Source organism: Manacus candei, unplaced genomic scaffold, assembly GCF_025592945.1.
Source record: "Manacus candei isolate 608988 ecotype Guabito, Panama unplaced genomic scaffold, ASM2559294v1 h1tg000015l, whole genome shotgun sequence".
Lineage (NCBI taxonomy): Eukaryota > Metazoa > Chordata > Aves > Passeriformes > Pipridae > Manacus > Manacus candei.
This window is the reverse complement of record NW_026138063.1, coordinates 21,651,553-21,675,136: the sequence shown is the minus strand read 5'-3', so window position 1 is coordinate 21,675,136 and position 23,584 is coordinate 21,651,553.

The following is a 23,584-nucleotide window of genomic DNA, read 5'->3' as shown; positions in this document are numbered from 1 at the left end:
GCAGGAGGGCTGCCCCTGGGAAACGGAGCCTTTCCGTGCCCTGAGCTCTTTAAAATTCCCCCCGGCCGCCTGTGAGCAGGTCATTGTCTCCCGAGTCAGGTAGAAACCCTTCCCTCCCCCTCCCTTCCCGCAGCAATCTGGAGATAAAGTTCCCATTCCGGAGCAGCAGCCGCAGGGAAGGAGCCCGTCCTAAGCCATTCCCGGCGACTTTGCCAACGTGATAATATTGTCCTTCATCAGCCGCAGGATTAAGGAGCAGGACAGAGCACGCGGCGCTGTGGATTAATGCCTTCATTTTTCAAGGTCAAACACGGAGTTCATGGGCTGAGATTTCCAGCGGTTCCTTATCCAGGTGCACAAAGCTGGAGCGCTCAGTGTTTCCATAGATCTCGATCCCTTTTTCCATGCAAGTCATTAAATTCCTGTCCTCCCCCCCCCCCCCTTCCCCTTGCAGCTCCTCCTGGCTCTTGGAGCAGGTGGGAGCACTGGGTGGCACAGGGGAACAAATCCAAGGGGTTGGGAAGTGGGGAAGAATGTTTCTGGAAAGGAAAGGAAAATATCTGGGCCAACAAATTCTCCCTCTTATGGTTTCTGTTAACTCGCTGAAACCGAGCAAGGCACTTCAGGGGTTGTTTGTGGTTATATTTTCCAGTATGTCTAAACAAATAACTTGGTTTTCAAACACAAACATGTGAAGTGGCAGAAGTTTTGGCTTTCTACTCGTTTGCTTAACAGCAAAACTACTGCTGCTGTGAAAACAGTTATTCCAACTACTTCTGCCTGGTGGGAAAAGACAAAGTGCTTTCAAAAGGGAGAAGAAAAGGAAGGTTTCTACCCGGGGAAGGGTGAAAACGAGGTGTGGAAGGGAGTAAATGAAGTTTTTCTGCTCATCATAGAATGGTTAAGGTTGGAAAAGCCCTCCAAGATCATCGAGTCCCACCTGTCACCCATCCCCACCTTGTCACTGAGTGCCATGTCCAGTCATTCCTTGGACACCTGCAGGGGTGGGGACTCCAAACCTCCCTGGGCAGCCCCTGCCAAGGCCTGACAGCCCTTTCCAGGCAGAAATTCCTCCTGATGTCCAACCTGAGCCTCCCCTGGCACAGCTTGAGACCGTTCCCTCTCCTCCTGTCCCTTGTTCCCTGGGAGCAGAGCCTGACCCCCCCCAGCTCCCCCCTCCTGTCAGGGAGTTGCAGAGCCAGAAGGTCCCCCCTGAGCCTCCTAAAGCTCCAAAATATCTCTGGGCACAAGTTTGCTGCTGCAGGAGCTTCCCACTGCTCAGAGCCACCTCTCAAATTCCTTCACACAGAGACACAGTGGATCCAGCAGAGAGATCCAGCGGAGCAGAGACCCAACCACAGGGCACTGGCATCCAATGGAAAAGCAGGAATGAGGGATTTAAAGAAGTTTGGAGATGTTTCTGAAGTTAGGACAGACTTTGGTGACCGTGCACAGCCTGTTCCCACCAGGTTGATCTTGGGAAAGGTTCTTCTGCTAAAGCCTTAGAGGATAATTGAACCCCATCTATTAACCAGGAATTCTATCCCACCATCGCTGCTCTGAAGGATAAATGGGAGCCTTGTTCCCATTCCTAGAGGATAGAATTTAGACAGACATGAATAAACACCTCTCAAACCTTCCCTTCCCTCCCTTTTGGAGGAAGCTGCTGGGAAAGAGAGGGATCACAGCTCAGTCTCCAGGCTCAAGCTGGGGGAGCACGGAGTGACAAAGTGAAGATGCTTTAGAGGAGGGAGAAGGAGAAGTTTCTCCACCAGGAGAGGATGGCTCTGAGGAAAAAACCAGAGTGTTTCTAAGCTGGATAACAAGGATTTCACAAAACAGCCAAGCAACAATCCCTGGAGTGGGAATTCCAGCCGAGGATCCAACTCGGAGTTGTCCTTTCCTGCAGGGAGCAGAGGACAGAGAGAGCCTGTGCTGCTCTGGCTGCAGAAAGCACAGAAAGCCTTTCTAGGCTCTGTATCCTCACAAGAGCAGAAGTCCCTGCCTGTACATTTGTGCAAATAATAAATATTTGCCTGGCCACGGTTGGATTGAATCCTGAGCAGGCGTTTGTGGAGCCTTTGTTTACCCTGCTCAGCTCAGTGTAACCAGCACTGGCTGCTGAGCCCTGACCCAGCTCAGCAGCACCAGCAAACACAGAGAATTTACAGCTGGGGCTTTTCCCTCACCCTTGGAAAGGCTGCTTTGCACAGAATGACTTATCCACGGCTGATGGATCCACCAGCAGTAGGAAAAGTCGGGATGCTGCTGCTGATGTCTTCATTTTATACAGCTCTGTCCATCCAAATGTTCCCAGGCACTTCACAGATCTTTTCCTACTTAGGGATCACTTCCACTAACGTGGGTAATGACTGGAGATACAAAAGATAAGTGGGCAGATAAAGGCAAGGCACAATTTTTAAGAAGAAACACGGTATTTTTTATTTTCCCTGAGGTGGGGGAAAAAACAGCTGGAACAGCTTTTTGCAGCTCTCCACTTTCCCTCTCCTCCAGGGTTCCAACCCATTTGTTCTGGGTTTTACAGCCATGGAAATGACTGCACCATGTTCCTTACTAATGCTCCCTTTGAATATCACATTGCCTGGGGAGCATTGCCTTTTAATCTCCAAGAGCTGGGAGAACACCTGACATTCCAGGGAGATGTTAGGCCTTTGGAGAAAGGGGTGATCCTTCCTCAGCTCTGCTTGGTGAAAACCTTCAAATAAAAATAAAACCCCCCAGCCCTTTCAGAAATCAAGTTCTCTCCAAATGCTTGTTGCTCTGGCAGCCCTTAGAATGGGAGCACTGGGAGAATGAGAATCATGGAATTATTCAGATTGGAAAAGACCTTCAAGATCATCAGCCTGGGGAAGAGAAGCTTTGGGGTGACCTAATTGTGGCCTTCCGGTGCCTGGAGGGAGCTACAGGAAAGGTGGAGAGAGACTATTTCCAAGGGCCTGGAGTGGCAGGATGAGGGGGAATGGCTTCCCACTGCCAGAGGGCAGGGTTGGATGGGATATTGGGAAGGAATCCTTCCCTGGGAGGGTGGGGAGGCCCTGGCACAGGTTGCCCAGAGAAGCTGTGGCTGCCCCTGGATCCCTGGAAGTGTCCAAGGCCAGGTTGGACGGGGCTTGGAGCAACATGGGCTAGTGGAAGGTGTCCCTGCCCATGGCAGGGGTGGCACTGGATGGGCTTTAAGTTCCCTTCCAACCCAAAACCATTCTGTGATCAAGTCCAACCCCTGTCTGAACACCCCCATGCCCACCAAACCACAGCACCACATCAACTCATTTTTTGACCCCTTCAGAAGATCTGCTGATGTGAAGCTCAGGGACTGCAGGAGATCCCAACCCCGGTGTCACCTTCACGCCTCCTGATTCCAGGAGCAGCTCCAGTAACCTGCTGGAACAAGGCAGGATTTTGATGTGTTGTGCACAGTTTGGTCTCACAGTTGGGATGTGCTGCTGGGATGGTGTTCTCCTCATGGAGAGGAAAGAGCTCCACACCCAGAGAGGACGTGCACAAGACAGACTGGCTGACTCTGGCTCACCTTTTCTGGGCTAGCATTCCCGCAAGGCTCAAGACTCCAAGAGATATCCCTCATCTCAGGAAGGTTTGCATCACACGATGAAAACTTTCCAGGAGTTTCCCAGTCCTTGGTGCTGAGTCCCTGAACACCTCTGCAGGATTTCCAGCACCCACATCCAGGAGACAGCACAGCTCCCAGAATCCCAAACCCTGAGATGAACAGAAGAGCAGCAACATCTCTGTTTAACAGTGTTTGGCCACGGCATCAGAGCAAATATGTGGGATCCACACATGACTGATGGAGTCTGGAGATGGAAAGAGCTGCACTGCATCTGCTAGAAGACATCTGTCCACCCCCCCAGCAGAAGCTGTGGTGGGATATCTTGTTCCAGACAACCGGCCCTGCCAGATCCTGACATCTGCTCCCACATACCTGCAGATCCCAGAGCACTGGGAAGAGCTGCTCAGCTGCCCAGCCAGGGAAAAGCAGCAGCAGCAGCAGGACTGTGAGAGCAACAGCAGCTTCAAAAATATAATGGCCCCATTTCTCTCGTTGGAAATTTGGAGAGCGACTAAGAGTGATGGCAGCCATCAGCTGGAAGTGGGAGCAGGTGGACTAATGACTTGTCCTAGCAAAATTCCAACCCTTTTTTTATTTGTGGACCAAATGCAGCGCTGGCATTTGCTCCCACTCGAGGGTCAACTCTGCTTCCTCGTGTCCAGCATCCCAAACAGCCCCCCCAGCAGGATTTCAGGTGGTCTGAGAAGTGCCCTCAGTTCCTGCTGGGAGGCAGGAAGGGATCTGTGGCTGCTGCAGCTGCCTGGGGTGGTTTCTTACCCCACATATTTATGAGGGATTAACTGCTGTTTATCCCACTGTTTGGGCCAGCCTGGCTCTCTCTTACACCAGGAGAAAGGCACGAAGAGCCCACCAGGGGTTTGTCCCCAATTTTGGGAAGGTTCAGCCCTGGTGCTCAGATTCCTGCTGCTTCCTCCTCCATGAGGGAACAACTTAGTTCTTCCTCCCAGGAGGCATAGGGAGAGAAACACTTGCAGAATATGTATTTTCCATGGATTCAGGTGCCCTCACTGGGTCTCTTCTGAGCTGGATCAAAGGGAGGAGGCCACGAAATATCCCCCACCCAGACTGGAAACACAGAGACATCCAAGTGCTGCAACCAAACTCCAGCAGGTCCTTTAGGAATGATGCCACCAAATCCCAGTGATGCTGCCTGGGCCTGCCTCCCCTTTTCCCATGTTTTTAAAGAGAGTGTGTGAAAATCTGCATTCTATGGCACAGTATAACACACATAAGATGACACTGGAGCAGAAGGCAAAGAGATGTTCCCATATTGATTGGAATTCTCTGAGCCACACGGTCGTTCCTATAAATTCATGTGACTGAGGGAATCTGTATTTCAAAACACACATTAGAAAAAATCTAATTGAAGTGGAGAGACCAAGATAAATTTGTGTTATCAGGTGCAGTTACCAAAGCAGTAAATCATTGTCACAGCATAAGCTCTTATCCATATTTCCATATTAACACCAAACTTGTGCTTGAGGCTGGTGCTGCTGCACATAAAAGGTGTCAGCACATCCCTGTGCTGTCTGCTGGAGGTGGGGCTGTCACCAGGGGCTGAGCACAATGTCCCCATCCCAATGGCATTTATGGGATTTATCCCCACCCCGGTGCTGCTCTGGGGTGCTGGGGGGATGAACACTCCAAGCTGAACACCCCAAAGGCTCTCACTTGCCATCCCTAACTCTGCCTGCCCTGGAATTGTGGTCCTGGTGCCTCTGAGTCCTCCCAACTTCCACCTTCACAATCCCACCCCCCCCCCTTGTGAGCTCTGGCACTTCCTGGTGCCTTCCAGAGGATCCCACCCGTCAGCAAACCCCCTGTGACCCCCTCCTGCATTGCTCAGGGGGCTTATGGGAGCATCCAGGCACTCCACAACTGCCCCCTCTGCACCCCCTCCCCAAACCAGACCCAGTGAAGGTCTCTGGCTATGTGGGAGTCTGGGATAAATAACAATAAGTGGAGCCAACATTTGGTTCCACTCGAGAGAATGTTTTGGCCACGACTGAGCATCCTTACAGGCAAGACATAAAACCTTGTAGAAGGCTCCCTAATAAACACTCTCATTTTAAAAGACTTGAAGACTCACAGGAAAAGCTGGTTTAGTTACCAACCTGATTGATGCTCATTAGAGGAAAGTGAAGCTGAGATAATTCTTCCCTAAAGTGAGTTGCCACTGAGATTTGTACTGATGGAGTTTGGGCAGTGTCGTCGTTTTTGCCTCTCATTTCCTTGCTTTTTTTGGAAGAAAAGAACACACACGTTTCAATGAAGTGAAGGCTGTAAAAGGGAGAAGTAATTTTTGGGCAAACTGTCAAATTCTCCTTCTAAACCCTCAATCTTTCTGTTGAACCCGAATGGTTTCCGGTAAAACCTGTTGGCTCCTGACAGTCATTTTTATTTTATTTTATTTTTTTTTTTTTGTGCTACTGGGTCAGCACTTTCCTTGCATAATGTGCAAGGAAATAACTGCTCTCTGCCCACATTCCAAGTGCCTTTGGAGGGCTGCAGTTACAGAGTCCGTGATTCCCATGCACGGGCTCTTCCCACTGAACAACCAAGGGGAAACAGTGAAGGCACCAGTGTAAAAATCATCACAAAAACGTGACAGTGGCTTTTCCTACCCCTGTGGGCTGGAAATGCAGCTGCCCAGCCATCATTCCATTGGATCCTGGTAAATCTGGAGCACTGACCTATTCCTAGATGAGACAACCCCTCTGATTAGTTTTATTCTGCCTAAACCCCACAGAAGTTGCAGTGGGGTGAGTTCTTTCCATTACCTTCAGCCACCTGCATAAAATACAGGAGGAGACTGAGGGAAGAGCTTATCCCTGTCTGCAGCTTCCTCCTGAGGGGCAGCAGAGGGACAGGAAGGGATCTCTGCTCTCTGGGAGCAGGGACAGCACCAGGAACAGCTGGAGCTGTGCCAGGGAAGGGTTGGGTTGGATCTCAGGGAAAGGCTCTTCCCCAGAGGGTGGTTGGGCACTGACCAGGCTGCCCAGGGCAGTTCAACCCTGCCAGAGCTCCAGGAGGGTTTGGACAATGCTCTGAGGGACAGGGTGGCATTGTTGGGGTGTCTGTGCAGGGCCAGCAGTTGGACTGGATGGTCCTTGTGGGTCCCTTCCAGCCCAGGACATTCCACAATCCTACAATCTGAGGAGAGCTTGAGCCTGGCATGATTAGAACATGATTTTGAGTAGTAAAAGTAGACTCTTCGTCTGGGGAGGGAGGGGGGAAGTGCTCTGGAGAAACCACAACTCCCTTCTGAGCCAAACCTCTGCAGCAGGGGATGGGATACGCTGGGAATGTCTCTTATTTTCCGGAGGACAGCAGAAAACCATCGTGACTCGCTGAAACTTCTCACGGCAGAACGAACACATGGCAGGGGTTTATTTATTTTTGATGGGCTGGACGTGGTCCAGAAGCTCCATCTGTTCACCTGCACCTCCCCACGCTGGAACCAACCCACCCGTTGCCCCCTTCCCTTCCCTTGGACTCTGGGAAAATTTATTCCCCCATTTCCTGCCTGAGTAGAAAAAGCAACAGAGAAACTCGCTGATTGATTTCGGTCTTCGAAAGTCCCTGTCATCTTGTTTGATGACTTCATTGCAAAAATGAAATAGGCAAGGGAAAAGCAATGTTTTCAAAACAATTTGGAGCAAGAGGAGGAAGGGAGTGGGAGGGGAGCCTTTGGAAGTTGATGGCCTTTATTCTTCAATTCCCACGTTGTGTCTGGCTTGCTGCGGGCTACAGAGAGGAAGCAAAATTGTTATGATTCTTATTAGCTTTTATTTTATAAAGCCTGGGCTACACTCTGTAGGGGTTTTGAACGGGAGCTGCAAATCATAGGCCTGGCTGGTGCCTGCCTGGCCACCTCATCTTCCCATTAATGTCCCACCTGTGTGCAGGGAAGGGGACTCGTGTGATCCTGCCCGTCACAGCCCAGCTGGCTGCTGAGGAGACAGGGGCTGTGGGGCTGCAGCACGGGCCTTTCTCCCTGTGCTGCTGGAATCCCTCAGGAATCCCTCAGGAATGACTGGTGTACACACTCAGCAGGCTCAGAGAACAAAGGGAGCATTCCCGGCTCAGCTCCCTGCAATAACAGGGAAAATCCAGCGGGAATGGCAGCTCTGAGGGAGCCCATGCAGCATCCCAGGGCTGACACAGCCCTTGAGCTCCTCAAACAGGACCCCAGAAATCCTCCCAGCTCTGCTGGGTGTTTGTGTCCAACACTTTTCCTTTTTCCCAGATGAGGTTTAAGAAGAGGTTTCAACCTGGAGGAGGGAAGGCTCTGGGGAGACCTGAGAGCCCCTTCCAGTGCCTGAAGGGGCTTCAAGAGAGCTGGAGAGGGACTTTGGACAAAAATATGGAGTGACAGGACAAGGGGAATGGCTTCCCACAGCCAGAGGGTAGGGATAGATGGGATATTGGGAAGAAATCCTTCCCTGGGAGGGTGGGGAGGCCCTGGCACAGGTTGCCCAGAGAAGCTGTGGTTGCCCCTGGATCCCTGGAAGTGTCCAAGGCCAGGTTGGACAGGGCTTGGAGCAACATGGGCTAGTGGAAGGTGCCCCTGCCCATGGTGGGGGTGGAACTGGGTGATCTTTAAGTTCCCTTCCAGCCTAAACCATCCTCTGATTCTAAAAGCAGAGTGTAAACCAAAGAGTCACCCTCAGCACCTGGAATATTCCCCTTTTTGCACTGGGAATGTCTGTGCCGAGTCTTTACTCAGTGTTTCATTTTCCAGCTGCTCCACACACCTGAATGTTCATTCTCTGAGCGCTCTCACAAGTGATTTGGGGGGTGAATAATAAAACTAACAGTGTCCATTTTTTTATTCCTTGTGTTCCAGCACACTGGGAGGCAGCAAATCACAAGGAGCCCCGTGGTGGAAGGAGCTGTGTGGAGGAACACCAGCTCCAGGGAATCTGCAGCCTAAGTAGACAAGACAAACGTGGGGCAGGAGGGGGAACAAAGGCCAAAAATTTGATGTTTTGGTTCAGGGCTGATCCTCAGACTTGCAGAGATGGTTTTCTCAAGGCCAGTGGAAAACAGGCCAGATTTTCAGAGAAAGGAGATTCCTGGTTGAGGTGTGGGCAGTAGCTCTTTCCCTCTCCAAGGAGCTGTCCCAGGCTTTTGGGATGTCCCCAGTGAAGGGCACAGCCTTGGGAGCACTGGGAGAGGGGTTTTACCTCTGCCAGTGGCTGGATCCTGCTGAAAGCAATGATTACTGCTTCTCAAAACCTCCTCTTCCTCCCCTCCAGGTCATTCCAAAAAACTGGCACCGAGCCCAGATTCCTGCACGGGACTTGCACATACCACAGAAATAGGAAAATAGTCCTTATCCCAGTCAAAACAGTGGGAGCTCAACAGGAGCTGCAAATCCGACCACAGGTCGCTTCCTTTTAGCATAAAAAAAACTATTGAGAAGACACATTTTTAATAATCATTCCTGTGCAGGAGATGTAAGGCAGATTCTACTAATTGCCAGCCTAATGCTCATTTGTCCCAGCAAATTCCAGCGTGCTCCCAGCCACATTCCTGCCTGCCATTTGCTGGTGAGTTTATTTGGGAAGGATAAGTTATTTTTTAGAGCAGAATTCTTGGTGTTTTGACAGGGGAGGAAGCAAACAGACCCCTTGTATGAGTGACAAAAGGGCAGAGCTTCTTTCAGAGGAGGAAATGCAGCGGGATTCCCAGCTTTTCCGTTCTGCTGGCTCAGGAGAACGGCTCGGGGAGGGGAGCTGGCTAAAAGGAGATGTTTGGCGGGTTGGAAGAGAAAGTGAAGCCCAGAGGATCAATAGCAGCACATTTCTATGCACCAGCTCTGCGAGAGGCATCGATCCACGTGCTGGTGTTTGGGGACAGCACAGAGGCCATCGGCAAACAGGGGGCTGTGCCCAGCGGGAGGGAGAACAGGGAATGTGTGCTGTGCCTCCCGGGACAACTGCACCTCCCAGAGGGAGATCAGAGCTCCTGCAAAGGGGGCTGGTTTGCACCGGGGCACTGAAGTTACAGCCGGACGAGGCTTTGTTGTGGCAAAGGCTGAGGGATGGGAAGGAGTGTCCCAAGGGTTGGGAGGAGGAAGCAATCAGGACTGACCTTACTGACAGGGAGGGAAAGACTCTTTGGTCTCTGCATCTCAAGTGCCAGGTGGGAGAGGGCATTTCAGGCACTTTCATAGAATTGTTATTGTTGGAAAAGACCTCCAAGACCTGAGTCCAGCCATGAACCCAAAAGACCTCCAAGATCTGAGTCCAGCCATGAACCCAGCACTGTTCTGTTCACCACTAAACCATGTCCCCAAGTGCCACATCAATGAGTTTTTTGAGCACTTCAGAGATTTCACAGTCCCGGGTTTCACAGAATATTCTGAGTTGGAAAGGACCACCAGGACTGAGTCCAACCCTTAAGTGCATGGTCTGTGTGGGGATTGAACCCTCAACCTTGGTGCTATCGACACCAAGCTCGACTGCACCACTGCTTGTTCCAGTGTCTGGCAACCCTTTTAGGGAAGAAATTATCCCTGATATCCTATCTAAACCTCCCTGGCAAACATGAGGTCATTTCCTCTCATCCTTGTTCCCTGGGAGCAGAGCCAAACTTCCCCCCACCTCCCCCCTCCTGTCAGGGAGTTGGAGAGAGTGAGAAGATCCCCCCTGAGCCTCTTTTTCTTTGGAATTACAGTGATGAGCATCCCAGCTCTTACCCCAAATTCCAGGCACATAATTTGCTGTACCAGGAGCATCCCAACCGTGGCCCTGAGACCCACACCCTGCAGCTGATGGTGCCCTTTGGCAGTGACCTCTGGCAGTGACCTTGCTGCTCAGGGCTGGAGCATTGTGAGCAAACACCAGTCCTTTTTCCAGCCTGCTGCTGTTGGGATTGTGTTCCTTTTTTTCCAGCCTAAACCAGCAGCTTTCCAGGAGCAGCCTTAGGAGATAAGAGGTCTGAGCACAATGTGTCTGATGCCCAGACACAGGGAAATGCATCGTTAACCAAGGATGAAATTCCAGCCTCACACCCTGCTCTTTCACGCTGTTATGTGCTGCAGTCACACTGGGAATGATGCTCCCATCCCTCTGGAGAACCTGTCTGCCTGATTGCTCGTGTGCAAATCAACAAATCAACAGAACCCACTCCACTGTAATCCCCCAGCTCCATTTTCACTCCTATATGCAGGGAGCCCAAAATCAGATTTCGGCGGATTGATGCTCATGTTTCACTTTCAGCAGCTTGGAGAGGTTCAAACCTGCTTTGTGTTTAGAATCCCAGAATCCCAGACTGGTCTGGGTTGGAAGGGACCATAAAGATCCTCCCATTCCATCCCCTGCCATGGGCAGGGACACCTTCCACTAGCCCATGTTTTCCAACCTGGCCTTGGACACTTCCAGGGATCCAGGGGCAACCACAGCTTCTCTGGGCAACCTGTGCCAGGGCCTCCCCACCCTTACAGGGAACTATTTTTTAGCTCAGGCAACTTCTCCCTCTGCTTAGGCTTCCCAGCTCGGAGCATGAGCTGCCAACACTGAGTCTCTTCTTTTTTATTAATTAAATAATTACTAAACCTCTAGACTCCCTCAACAAATCACCCCAAATCCCACGTGATTAGTTGCTGTGGTGTCCTCTGGGCCTTGTCAGGGACGGCTCCAGGACTGTGCTGGAGCTTTTTATAATCCAAATAACTGGGTTTAAACAGATCTTCCCCGTGAGGGTGGGGAGGCCCTGGCACAGGTTGCCCAGAGAAGCTGTGGCTGCCCCTGGATCCCTGGAAGTGTCCAAGGCCAGGTTGGATGGACTTGGAGCAACCTGGGCTAGTGGAAGGTGTTGAGGTTGGAACAGGAGGAGCTTTAAGGTCCCTTCCAACCCAAACCATTCCATGATCCTCTGAATGTGCTGAGCACAGGTTGCTCCATGGATGTGGACAGGCCAGTGGTTGCATTTTTGAGTTCTCCCTGCTGCTGACTCCTTCATTTGGCCTCACTCAGCACTCCCACAGTGAGTTTTCTTTTTCTCCTGCCTTGTTACACAGAGTTTTGAGGAGCAAGGACGTGTTTCCCACAGAGGCTCTGCATTCAGCCAGGGTGTGCTTCCTGCATTTTTTGTCAACAGTGATTTGGAACATCTCCTCTTATTTCTCCAAATCCTTCAAATTCTTCAGAATTCCCATTATCCTAATGTAACTCTGCTCCTATCACAGACACAGACAGCATGAATGATTCAGTACTTTTTATAAACCCTCATTTTTTGGTCAGGTGTGATTTATTACTGCAGTGATTAAGGGACATTGTCAATATTTAGAGGGAAATTTAGACTGGATATTGCAAAGGAATTCTTGGCTGTGAGGGTGGGGAGGCCCTGGCACAGGTTGCCCCGAGAAGCTGTGGCTGTCCCAGCCCTGGAAGTGTCCAAGGCCAGGTTGGATGGGGCTTGGAGCAACCTGGGCTAGTGGAAGGTGTCCCTGCTCATGGCAGGGTGTGGCACTGGATGATCTTTAAGGTCACTTCCAACCCAAACCCTCCTGTGATTCTCTGACATGCACTGAGGTAAAATCAAATCAAGCAAAATTTTTTACTAAAGAAAAAGAAATGCCCAGGGAGAGGCCAGTTTACTTGTCTTCCAAAAAGCTTGTGGGTAATACTGGAGGTCAGATGGCTATCACAGAACCAGTTGCTTGCTCAGACAATATCTTTGCCCAGTGCACTGGAACAACGTGGGCAGCTGGAACTGTGTTGAAGGGACATATTTATTTGCCATAATTTAAATCCAGCTTCAAAGAGATGGGATTTTTCATGGCACTTCCTATTCTGGCAGGAGAGCAGGAGCATTGAGGGCTGATGCAAAGGCAGTGAAAGATGTGAGAGATCTCATAAAGCAGAGCAGGCAGCTCTGGGCTTCTGCTGCAGGAACTGCAGCCCGGGATTTATGTCATGGAATGCAGAGCTATGGCAGCTCCCAAAATCATTCCTGAAGTCACACAAACAAGGGGAAAGGACCTCAGCCTGCACCAGGGCAGGGCAGGGCTCAAACCAGCTTCATCTTTCACAGCTTGCTGTGACCTGCTTGATCTGGACATGTCCATACTCAGAAATCACTGAGGAGAGTGAGAGCCATCAGCTTGCAGTGACTTTGACATCTCATTGATGTCAACTTTAGAATCATGCAATGGTTTGGGTTGGAAGGGACCTTAAAGCCCACCCAGTCCAAGCCCCTGCCATGGGCAGGGACACCTTCCACTAGCCCAGGTTGCTCCAAGCCCTGTCCAATCTGGCCTTGGACACTTCCAGGGATCCAGGGACAGCCACAGCTTCTCTGGGCAACCTGTGCCAGGGCCTCCCCACCCTCACAGGGAACAATTTTCTCCCAATATCCCATCCAACCCTGCCCTCTGGCAGTGGGAAGCCATTCCCCTTTGTCCTGTCCTTACAGGCCTTGGTAGAAAGTCTCTCCATCTTTCTTGCAAGCCCCATTCAGGCCTCAATAAGGTCTCCCTGGAGCCTTCTCTTCTCCAGGTGAATACTCCCAACTCTCCAGCCTTTCCTCCCAGCAGAGCTGCTCCAGCCCTCTGACCACCTTGGGGCCTCCTCTGGACTCTCTCCAGCAGCTCCATGTCCTCCCTGTGCTGTTCCCCAGGGCTGGAGCAGCTCTGAAGGGGGGTCTCCCCTGACTCCACTGAGGGGCAGAGGGGCAGAATCCCCAGCCCAGGGCAGGGTTGGCATCATTACAGAAACCCCTCTTGTGGCCTTCAGACCCCCCAAAACTCCAGACCAAAAGACAGAGAGAAAAAGGGCTTTCCTTGAGCAGAAAGTCAGCAGGTGAGGTCCTCACCCTACAACACCAACCCCCTGCATGTGGTTCATGGAGGAAACAGTCACCCTTCCTCTCACCCTCTCACCCCCCTGGGGCTCCTGGACACCACACCCTGCTCCCCTGGGGGAGGATGTGCCTTGGGACCAGCCTCTCATCCAAGACATTTGACATTTCATCACGTTCCAACCTGTGATTGGAGTGGAAGGGAAGAAAAAAATCCCCTATTTTTAGCAGAAAAGTGCAAATTCACAGCATTACCTAATCCATTTTGTGGGAATGCATTTCATTGGTTGGCTGCAAAACACCTCTGTGTGGGGAAAGGTAAAGCCAATGAGCTCATCCTTCCCATTTTTAACCAAACAGGAATATCCATGCATTGGAATGAGGTGATAAACTGGGAAAAATCAGGTCAGGGTTAATAAAGAAGTTTAATTAGAATAACAGGCTTTATAGATCTGTAAATAATGGTGGGAAGGTATCCTGAAAAGTATCCTGAGAGGCATCCTGGAAGTTGCCCTCAAAGGTGTCCTGCAAGTGTCCTGAAAGCCCTTCTCCTAGAGCCACAAATTTATAGGAATATCCCAGAATTCTTAGGTTTGGCAATCAAAAAATAGGAGCATGTCCTTGCTTGGGAATTTAGTTATTAACACTAGAATAGAATCCCAGAATCCCAGAATCATTTAGGTGGGAAAAGACCTCCGAGGTCATCCAGTCCAACCTGTGACCAGCCACCACCTTGTGAACCAGAGCAGGGCACTGAGGTCCAGTTGTTCCTTGAGCATGTCCAGGGATAGTCCAAGGAACAAAATGCCAGACATAGAGACACAGAGGAAGCACAAAGCTCCTTTTTTGGGGGGGGATACAATGGAAAACTTCCCTGGGCAGGGTCCTGCCCCAGGAACTCCTTGCCTGGGGCTCAGGTGTGCCATGAAGGACAAATCCATGCCAAGGAGGAACCAGTCCCTGAGCAACCTGGGCTAGTGGAAGGTGTCCCTGCCCATGGCAGGGGGGTGGAATGGGGTGGTCTTTAAGGTCCCTTCCAATCCTGTGATTTCAGAACCCCCTCTTCCAGCTCCAGGGAGGTGGAAAGACGTCCCTGTGCTTTGCTGGGTTTAGGATCCCGAGCAGGGAACCTCTCCCTCCTCCACGGAGAGCAGCACAGGGGGATTGGTTGCACCAGATCCACGAAGGTGGACAGAGGGGGTTCTGACCCCAACCAGCACGGGGAAGGTGCTGTTGTGCCTGAGAACCCAGAAGTGCTCCCAGGGGAAGGCAAAAACCCCTCTGGAGCAGCGTCTGCCAGTTCACCAGCATGGAAATTTCCCAGGCAGACGATCCTGATCCGCAGTGACATCTCACAGGGGGCTGGGGGAGCTGGGAATTTGCCAGAAATAGGCAGCTTTTACTTCTGCTTAAAACTTACTTTTCATCTCACATTCAATTATCAGCCACGGGATGTATTTTTAGAAGCTGGCGCTGGGAGAGCGCTGTCGCTTTTGTTCCAGCCTGACTTCAAAGTTGGCTTTTGTGGCAAGACTTGGAATAGTTGGCGCCTGTTCCCGTCCCAAAACTGGAGAGCAGGAGCAAGGAGAGGCTTGGCAGGTATCTGTAGACCCCCCCAAACAAAACAAATCCAGGCTGAGGCTGCTCTAAGGGATTGGGATGTGATGCAGGGATGACAGAGAGGGAGAAAATGAGGCAGCAGAGGAAGATGATGTTGACAGCAACATTTTTAACAGGATATCAGTGCTCAGGATTCGGGGACCTTCCAGCCCCTGTTGCAGCAGCAGGGAGACAAAGCAATTTGGAAGGAATCTGCCAAAAAGACACGACTTTAATCCTGCTTTTTGAGGGCCAGGTCCTCCCAGCACCCACTGCCCCGTCCCTCAGCCGTCCCCTCCCCGCGGGGGTCTCGCTGGGGGGGTGGCACTGCAAGAACTGGATGGCACAAGCCCCTCAGGGGAAGCAGAGGAAGTTATTAAAGCCTCTTGTCTCCATCTCCCTTTCACAATGCACCTTTTATTACACTGGAAATATAAACCCCCCCGTTAACACTCGGGATTAGATTGTAAAGAAAGAAAACAAAAGGGGAGCAGTTGCCTGGGTTAGGAGTGTTTGGAGCTGCAGTTGTAGTGACTTGCTGCTTCTTGCCAGGTGTTTTGTTGAGTTCAAGTAAAACATCAAAGTCCATTATCTTCCCTGCTTCCTTGCCTGCCTCGCCCTCCCTCTCCTCGATTCAGGGCACAGCACAGAATTAATTTGGTTTATTCCAGCACACGCCACAGCCGCCTATCTCCCCGACTGCCCGGCTGCAGGGAAACAAATTTCCTCCTTAAGCACTTTCCACTTGACCTGCTCTTTTCTCCACGGAGAAAATTGAGGTCAGGGAGCTGCTGTTGTGCAGTGGCTGCCGTTCTCCCACTGCTCTGGGGGCAACCACTGACACAGGCTTGGGGTCCCTGCTCTGCTCCCGGCTGGATCCCGCTCCCTGCTCCCACGAGACGCTGGTAGGTTTAGGAAGGCAACAGCTGCATTTCCCACTCCATCCAATTATTTTTTAAGTCTCTCCTGTGCCGCTGGAGAGGTTGTGTCTGGTGAGGCCTGTAAATAAAGGGAGCTGTGGTGGGGGCAGAGCTGCTCGAAGGTGTCGGGAGCAGAGTTGGTGGCTCCAGACATGCCATTCCTGGGCAGGTGTTAGTGAGCTGGAAAAGCAAGAACAGAGGGATTTGTCTCTTCCCTCCTTTTTTATTTCTCCATAGAAAAGTGAGCCCTGACCCCGAGACCCCACATACCCTCCCAGCCCTGGGCTGGGCGTGCCTGGAGCCACATGGAGGGCATGGGTGGCCACTTCCAGCCCCATGAGCGTGGCACAGGACAAGTCCTCAGATTCCCTACCTGCTGGGTCAGTGCTGCCAGGAATTTGGCACTGACTCACATGCCAGGGTGGTTCCTCAGATGTTTGGTGGGTGGGACACAAGAAGCAGAGCAGAACCTCTGAGCACATCCTGGTGTCACCAGAGTGATGAGCTGTGGTCAAGTCAAACCTGGATTCCTGGATTCCCTCCCAGCAGTGGATGGGAGGGACCCCACCATGTGTGAAACCTGCCCTGCTTGCAGCTATTCCCTTCCTGCAAGGGACAGGCATGAAGAGAAATCCAATTTAAATGCACAGACACGGGAATTTCAGACTCGGAAGAGTTTGGCCTTGGCAAGCAGAAAGTCCCAACCTTGCATTTTCTTTGCCTGCCTACAGTGGTTTGTTCACAATCCCACAGGCTCTGTGGAGAGGCAGCTGGGGCCGCTGTGGGAGTGCAGAGTCCTCTGGGACAGGCAGAGCCAAGAGCTTCTCTAGTAATTGTTGCTTCAGGAGCTGGTTAATCTGGAAATGCAAATTCCTCCAGCAGGGCAGTGGTGATGGATCAGTGCCAGCTGTGCCCTCCCATGGCTGTGGGTCTGTTGGCTTCCCTCAGCACTCCTATTACTCCTGTGACTCCTTGGTTACAATTTATTTACCTCGTGGAAGTGCCTGGAGAACCAAACCCAGGCCAAAACCTTGTGCAAACTCCCCACAGGGCAGGTCCTCCTCGAGAGAGCTCCTGAGAGCTCCAAGTGCCCTGTGCAGGAGTTGGGATCCATGATCCCTGGGGGTTCTTTCCAGCTCTGGATATCCTAAGATTCCATGATTCCCTCAGGAAATGGGCAATGGGCAATGTGTCACGGGCTGGGCACAGCACCAAAATGTGTGTCAGCATTCCTGTGGCACTGGGAGTTGGAACAACAGTGTCCACTCGGGAAGGGCTGTGCTGGAGGAGGGAAGTCCAGAATCCCAGCACCAGCAGCCCCTGTCCTGCTGGGAAATCCCTCTGGGACATGTCTTGTGATGGGCTGTGCTACTCAGGGAGAGGGATTGAAGGAGGGGGAGCAGCTTTACCTGCTGGAGGTGCTGCCACACTTCATTTCTTTCATCCTTCCCCTCACACGTTGCACCCACAGCCAGCCCTGCCCAGGCACCACTTCCCCATGGATTCACAGGGGGGGGAAAACTGGAATGGGGTAATTTCAGCACGAGAATAAAATATGGATAACCAAGGATGCATCAGTCAGAAACAACCTGGAGGCACCAGACACTGGTCCTCAGGTGACACTGGTTCGTTTTCCCTCTCTGTTCCTCAAACAGTTGTGTTTCTGAGCTACGAGAGAAGTGTGTTGTTCCCTAGTTCCCATATTTAGTTATCGATTTCCAAGGAAAACTTCCTGCCTTGCTAATACCTGGAGTAAGACCCAGTGAATAATTCACGAGGAATAATGTATGTGACAAAATCCAGCCTGCTCCTGGAGCACACGGGGACTAATTGGGGTTTCTTTCTGTTGGAAATCGTTCCCCCCGCCCCGGCGGGTGATTCTGAGCGTTTGTTTTTCACCCTGTGAGCTGATTTCGAGAAGATTCCTGATGGCAATGGGGGATATTTGCATCCAGATGACGGTGATTTGTTCGCCTTGCCTTCTTTTCTCTCCTCTCGCAGCAAAACAAACCCGCGGAGAAGCCGCAGCCGGAGGAGCATCGGAGAGGAGAAGCCAAATAGTTCCTGTCTTAACCAGAAAGGATTTGCTGAGGCCACCACACTAAAAGCCTCCCAAGCCACACAAAGAGCCCGTGATGCCAAAGGCTAATAAAGATGGCAGAGCAGCGAGTGTTGTTATAATTACCCACCAGCTCATTTTCAAAAGCTCCAGCAGTTAAAAAGGCAGCAAATGAAACAATCCCGGGCTTCCTACGCTTCCCACATAATGAACAAACACATTGCCCGTGGCAAGCTCACAGGAACGGATCTTTCATTACCACAAAAGAGTCTTAACCTTGACCAACGTGCTGCTGTGCAGTTGCTCTGCTCGCCTTCAGATCGGCTGCTCCACAGCTCAAATATTTTGTTTTCGAGCCCTTTGATTCGCACAAAACGCTACAAACCCGAGCGTTTCTTACTCAATAGATGCACGTGAGGGTTTTTTTTTCTTTTCCTTTTTTCTTTTCTTTTTTTTTTTTTTTTTCCCATTTCTTCAGATCTTCCTGACGCAGTTTCGAGCAGCAAAGTGTCTGGCATAAATTCCTGATTGCATTATTAATGTGGCAAAGGGAACATCTGAAGTTAATCTGTTCCACTAATGGGTGCTATATAATACATTAAGGCAGGTTAAGCGTGTGATATAATAAAGCTCTGCCGTGTGAGATATTGGGGGATTGCTGATTGAAGCACAATGGTTATTTTGGCCAATGGTTATAGATTTTTAATAGAATATCCATCTCAGAGCTGGCTGCAGGGGGAGGAGAGCTTGTTCTGTAGCAAAATGAAACAATGTGAGAGTCCTCGGGGGCATTTTGGGCACCACGAGATGAGAAAGATCTAAAGAGTGTCCAAAGGAGGGACAGGAGGGTGGGGAAGGGTCTCCAGGAGAAGGCACAGGAGGAGCAGCTGAGGGCACTTGGTCTGTTCAGCTGGAGGAGACTGAGGGGAGACCTCCCGGGGTTCTGCAGCTTCTTCAGGAGGGCAGGGAAGGAGCAACTCCAATCTCTGCTCTGTGTGACCAGGGACAGCACCCAGGGAATGGCTGGAACCATCAGGAGAGGGTCAGGTTGGATATTAGGGAAAGATTCTTCCCCCAGAGGGTGGTTGGGCACTGACCAGGCTCCCCAGGGCAGTGGGCACAGCCCCAAGGCTGCCAGAGCTCCAGGAGGGTTTGGCTGATCCTCTGGGGCACAGGGGGTGACTCTGGGGGATGTTCCTTTGCAGGGCTGAGGGTTGGACTGGGTGGTCCTGGTGGGTCCTTCCAGCTCAGGATATTCTGATTCTATGACTATTTTTTCCCAAACAAGTCCCCTGGCTATTTCTAAAATCTTTACATTAAAAAAATCAAACTGTAAAATTCCAGCATCTGATCAAAGTGACAAGAATTCCTTGCTCTTCATCTGATACAAGTGTCAGTTTATAAGGTGAGTGTGTCCATGGGCTGCTCTTACTCACACAAGGAAAAGGAACACACAAGGAAAAATATCAAGTGTGCTTTAAGATTTTTTTTTCCTTTTTTCTGTCTGGATCAACAAAATTGAACATATTTCACAATAGATTCTCTTCCTGGATTCAAAAAGGGATGAATAAGCAGATATATTTCAAGGACTCGATAGGCAGCAGCACTGCCCTGAACACTCTGCAGCTTCCATTTTCCCTGCCACAAAAGCAGCAGATATCAGCTCAGCTCCAACTAAATGAAAAAATTAATGGGATGCTCAGAGAAAACTATCCTTCAATGCTGTATTCCTTGGTGATTTACTGGGGAAGAAAAAAAAAAATCACCCCGTTCTAAGGCAGGGTGAAACCCCCACAGGCTTCCTGAACAATTGCAGGGAATGTGGTGTTTTATCCTGTGCCAAATTTCCCAGTGTGGAGCCCCAGAGCCCCCAGCAGTGTTGCAGAGCAAGGCAATTAGTGGAGGGAGGACAAAAAAGGATCCTCAGGTTCAGCTTTCACAGTTATTCCTGTCAAATACACGGCTCCCCATCCTCTCCCAGGCAGGAATATTGTCAGGGATGAGTGAGAGGAGCTGCCCTCTGCCCCCTTCCCTGGCACAACCTGGCACAGCTCCACTGGGGTTAAAGGAGAGACACAGCACAAAGGAGAGACACAGCACAAAGGGAATCTCTGTGGAAAGGCACCAAGACTGGACCTGTGAGTCCTTGTTAACAGGGATTGCCCTCTGTGCACCTTCCTGAGAGCTGCAGGGTGGGAAGGGCACAATAGGCATGGAATATTCTAGAGAATATGGGAAAAGGGAAGAGGAACCCAGATCCGTGGCCCTTCCTCGAGGTGTCTGACACTGACCCTTTCCAAAGAGCACATTCCTGATGGGGTAAATCTGCTTTGGATGGGTCTGGTTTTGCTCTCCCCAGTCTTACTCAGAGGGAATGGGTTGGGTTGGAAGGGACCTTAAAGATCATCCCACCCCTGCCATGGGCAGGGACACCTTCCACTAGCCCAGGTTGCTCCAAGCCCCGTCCAGCCTGGCCTTGGACACTTCCAGGGATCCAGGGGCAGCCACAGCTTCTCTGGGCATCCTGTGCCAGGGCCTCCCCACCCTCCCAGGGAAGGATTCCTTCCCAATATCCCATCTAACCTGCCCTCTGGCAGCTTGAAGCCATTCCCCCTTCTCCTCTGACTCCATGTCCTTGTCCAAAATCCCTCTCCAGCTCTCCTGGAGCCCCTTCAGCCACTGACACCCAGAGACACAGAGACAACACAAGGCATGAACCCAACAACAACCCATGATTGTGGTTCCCACTCTGTGGCATGAACAGAGACAGAGCTCCCAGAGATAGTCAAGGCCCATGAGTAAAAATCCATGTGATGTGCCCTTCAACAACTGCCTGAATCAGGAATTTTGCTGCAAGGCTGGCTCTGTCTCATCTAACCCAGCAAGGGTCTGGATGCATCTGGAAGTGCAGGTCTCCCAGCACTGATTAAGACAGATGTCTAATTTCTAGGGAGATGAGCTGGGCTTAACAAAATAAATGCTGCCCTTAGTGTCTAACAAATTCCCGCTGATTCCAATACATTTTATGACTTATTTCACCAGTTTTACAGGTGTCTAAAGAACAATTGGCAATTCATGTACAAATGACTTCTTTATATTTTATCTGATTAATTTATCCCTGAACAAGCAAATGTATCCTGGGCTGATCCCCCAGCGTGGGCAGCAGGGCAGGGGGGGATTGTGCCCCTCTGCCCCTCAGGGGAGACCCCCCTGCAGAGCTGCTCCAGCCCTGGGGAACAGCACAGGGAGGACATGGAGCTGCTGGAGAGAGTCCAGAGGAGGCCCCAAGGTGGTCAGAGGGCTGGAGCAGCTCTGCTGGGAGGAAAGGCTGGAGAGTTGGGAGTGTTCAGCCTGGAGAGGAGAAGCTCTGGGGTGACCTTACAGCAGCCTTCCTGTGCCTGAAGGGGCTCCAGGAGAGCTGGAGAGGGATTTCAGACAAGGACATGGAGGGACAGGACAAGGGAGAATGGCTCCCTACTGCCAGAGGGCAGGGTTAGGTGGGATATTGGGAAGAAATTATTCCCTAGGAGGGTGGGAAGGCCCTGGCACAGGTTGCCCAGAGAAGCTGTGGCTGCCCCTGGATCCCTGGAAGTGTCCAAGGCCAGGTTGGACGGGGCTTGGAGCAACCTGGGCTAGTGGAAGGTGACCCTGCCCATGGCAGGGGGTGGAACAAGAAGATCTTTAAGGTCCCTTCCAACCCAGACCATTCTGGGATTCCGGGATTCTCACTCCAGATCTATCACACACCCTGCCTGCCCTGGGTGTGGCTGCAATGACAGTGAGCCATTGCTCCAAGAATGTCCTGCAGGCCCATGTTTTGATGTTCCCACCTCTCTGGAGGAAGGAGGAAGGAGGAAGGAGGAAAGCTCTCTCCAGCTTGGCAGGGACCCACAGTCCTGAGCCAACTGCAGCGCTCCTGGCTGGTGGGTCCAAGCTGTGGGTGAGCTGGGCCTGGTGACAAGTCCCCATGGTGGCTGCTTGGCCACGAGGACTCTCCCTGGGGTGTTCACTGAGACAATCCCTGGCAGAATTTGGGAGTGCCTGGCTCGGGGGAGGAGGGCTCTCCCTTCCCAGGATGATTGTGGGGGTAGGATCTGTGCCAGTAAAATAAATCACTTACTAGGGAGGGCTTGAGCTGGATCAGCTTTAGTTTTCACTTTGGATTTGCAGCCTGGAGAGTAAACTGGACCTAGTCTGGGGCTGCATTTAGAGCTGAGGGAGAAAATCTTCCCCAGCCTCTCAAAACCAGCAAGAGCAAAAGGAAAAGGCTTTGGACAGGACTCAAGGAAACAGCTGGAGCTGTCAGGGCAGGCTCAGGTTGGATCTCAGGGAAAGGTTCTTCCCCCAGAGGGTGGTTGGGCACTGACCAGGCTCCCCAGGGCAGTGGGCACAGCCCCAAGGCTGCCAGAGCTCCAGGAGGGTTTGGACAATGCTCTGAGGGACAGGGTGGGACTGCTGGGGTGTCTGTGCAGGGCCAGGAGTTGGATTGGATGATCTTGGTGGGTCCCTTCCAGCTCAGGATATTTCATGATTCTATGAACTTAAAGCTCCTCCTCCCCATCCCAGCTTGTCCTCCCCATCCCATCTCCTCCTGCCCATCCCATCTCCTTCTCCCCATACCATCTCCTCCTCCCTATCCCATCTCCTCCTGCCCCTCCCATCTGCTCTTCCCCATCCAGTCTCCTGTGCCGGGCAGGACCCATTTGGGAGGCGCTGACAGCTCCGGGAGGTGATTGATGCTGATTTGAATTGTTATGCAAATACATTTGTGCTCCTCTTCCCTACAAATCCTCCCGGGCTGTGACAGTGGCCATTTTCCCCAGGGATTTTTCCTTTTCTTTTCAATAAGGAACAGGTGAGCTGGACTCTGTGGCCTCAAACATCCCCAAATAGAGCAAATAACGTGCCAGACCCCGAGGATGGATGTTTATCAGTGCCAGGCAACAGAAACGTCTCTTTTTACTTTCTCTTTTCTCGCCTCACACGTTCCTTTGCAAGTATTTGTCACCCTCTGTTGATAGAGACAATTTTCAAAGGTATCACAGCAACTTAAAGGCTCCAAGTCCAACCTTTAAAGTCAAATTTGGGTTTGCTGCAAAGTGCAACAGCAACAGCAAAGCCTTGATTGAAGTCCAAAGGAGTCCCTAAAGGCTCATCCTGAGGCAGAGCTGGGAGAAGGGAACTGTGGAGAAAGAGAGAAACAGGGAAGGTTTGGGAAGGTTTGGGAAGGGAAGGTTTGGGAAGGGAAGGGAAGGTTTGGGAAGGGAAGGGAAGTGGGAAGGTCCCACTACTTCAAGAAACATTTGGGGCTGCTAAGGCCCATCAAGTGGTTGAAAGCCCAGGCCACTCCAGGAGGGAATCACAGCCAGATCCTCCCTCACCCTGGGGGGATGAGAAGGGATTTAAATCCCAGCAGTGTGTCCTGGTGCTGGTGAGCCCAACCAGAAGACAATCAGAAGCTCAGGGACTACCAGGACTCTCAGTTTAGGGCTGTCACAACACAGGTCAAGGTGCTGAGTTCAGGAGAACACATTTTTCCCTGTTTCCATGTCAGGGCTCCCCCAGAACAAGTGCAGTTTGACAGCC